The sequence below is a fragment of the Apaloderma vittatum genome, unplaced genomic scaffold (assembly GCF_000703405.1).
Source record: "Apaloderma vittatum isolate BGI_N311 unplaced genomic scaffold, ASM70340v1 scaffold6669, whole genome shotgun sequence".
Taxonomy (NCBI): domain Eukaryota; kingdom Metazoa; phylum Chordata; class Aves; order Trogoniformes; family Trogonidae; genus Apaloderma; species Apaloderma vittatum.
Window position 1 is genome coordinate 86,919 of NW_009735724.1, and position 2,143 is coordinate 89,061.

The window sequence follows — 2,143 nt, forward strand, 5'->3', positions numbered from 1 at the left end:
CTTTCCCTCATTGTAGTAGTAACTAAATAAATGTCAAAGGAGGTGTATTTCAGTTCCTGCCTGGAATTGTTTAAACTTATTTCAACACAAAATGCTTCTTTCAAACTTTGAAAGAACAATCAATTTTGAAAGCATTTCTGTTTCCTAATTCATCCACTTTCAAGTCTCACAGGAAGGCCAAGTTTTGCTTTGGCACTGCTGAAAAACAGCACTGGTAGTTATCCTGCAGTAAGAAAAGGCCTATTAAATGCTTTGAGCTTGAGAGGAAGAGCCTTTTCTATTACCTCTTTTAAAACAAAGGTAAACACCTTTAAACTGAGCTATGCAGTGACAAAACTGTTAATTACAGAACTAATATGAAATACAAACTATTTTTTTTGTATCAGTTTAAGACTTTTTTTTTTTTGTTTCCCCTTAGGGAAGATCACAAGTTAGATACTGAAGTAAAACCTCTCCAAATTCAGACCTAGGATATTTAAATGAGATTAAACCCTACACCGTAAATTTTTGGAGATTAACTCCAAAACTGGACCGTACTTTCAGCTCCAGTTCAGAAGGAGTGGAAATCCCACTTCACACAAAACTTCATTTCATATTTCAGTCTAACATGGCCTCTCTCTCATCATAATATTAAGAGAAGACTAAAATGTGTAGAGATTATCCATCGTGAAAAATATATCTAGGAAGATGGAGAAATTTATCTGACCCAGAAAATTAAAATTAATTTCATTTTCACAAAGTATTATATAAATCATAGGCACTGCTATTTTTTGAAAATATGGATACATTAATTTGACCTGATTTTAATTATTTTCTTAGTCTCTAATGCTTCTTACTGCAAGATTGTAAATATGGTGGGTACCCTCTAGTGGACAAAATAACATATAACTTCTTATGTTATCCTCCGAAAATGAGAATTTGTGCATGTGTTTCAAGCCAGTGAAAGAGAATGTTTATAAGTTTATAAAGAATATGAAAAATTCTCAGGCAGCTATGATCTAAAGAAGTTATAATTAAAAAAAAAACCAACAAAAAACATTTTGTTTTGCTTCTAGAGTAAACTGTGTGACCAAAGCCACATAACAGGTCTCTTTTGTCTCTCACTGGCTGGAATGACCCACTGCAATTTCGTGGCACTAATCAGAATAGTTAGTCGCAAGATAATGGTTGTGGATTTTTCTGAAAAATCTTTATTGACTCTTTGTCAACAAAGGCACAAATGTTCCTTTAAAAAGCAAGCTATATAAAATCTCACCCTAGGAAATTATCACCTAGCCTTAGTAATGTAGTTTATAAGAAAGTACAAAGTAAGGTTACTATTTAAAAAAATCTAGTTTCTTTTTCTTTTAGAGAGCCAGGAGTCCTCAGCTTCTGCTGAACTCTAGTTCAGAGACACATATTTTTTATCTCACTTCGGCTCCTCACTAACCATTCAATGTTGGCAGATATGGATCAGACATTGCAGATCTTATTGGTTTTCTCCAAAGAGAAGCTGTGAAAACTTCACAGATTGAATTGAGGATTATTGTGGTACATAGACACTGCAAAGATATCATTGGGTGAACCATTACTGGCTATCTGGAGCAAACAGTAAATCAAATATAGTATATTTACTTTTTTTTTTCTGTAATTTGTTCTTATATCTTATCTGTCAACTTCTTTGAGGAATGTGAAATTGCTTTTGGCATGTTTTGATGGTCACTATGCCATTTACACTGACTAATTTCTCTTCCTCCATGCACTGACTGACATCACTGGCTTGACATATCAATTAACACTTTGTCAGCCTTTCCTTCCCACATTATTCATTAGTAGGTCACCTTCACTTATATACCATCATTATATCATTTCATTGCATAGCTATTTCCATCACTAATTTGACATGTACATTATTAGTGCTTCTGTTTTCAGGATGCTAATCAGATGAAATATAATTTGACTTGAAATTCAAGAACGTTTCTCTCACGTGTTAGAAAATCTCATAATACATATTTCATGTTCTCTTTGTTCCAGTATTTCTTTTTTTATTATCAGGTACCTAGGACTGAACACAATAGAAGATTTATGTGTTTAAAACCAATGCATATTTCCTGAATAAAAAAGATATGGACTTGTGTATCTCAAATGGAGTCCAAAATAGCTG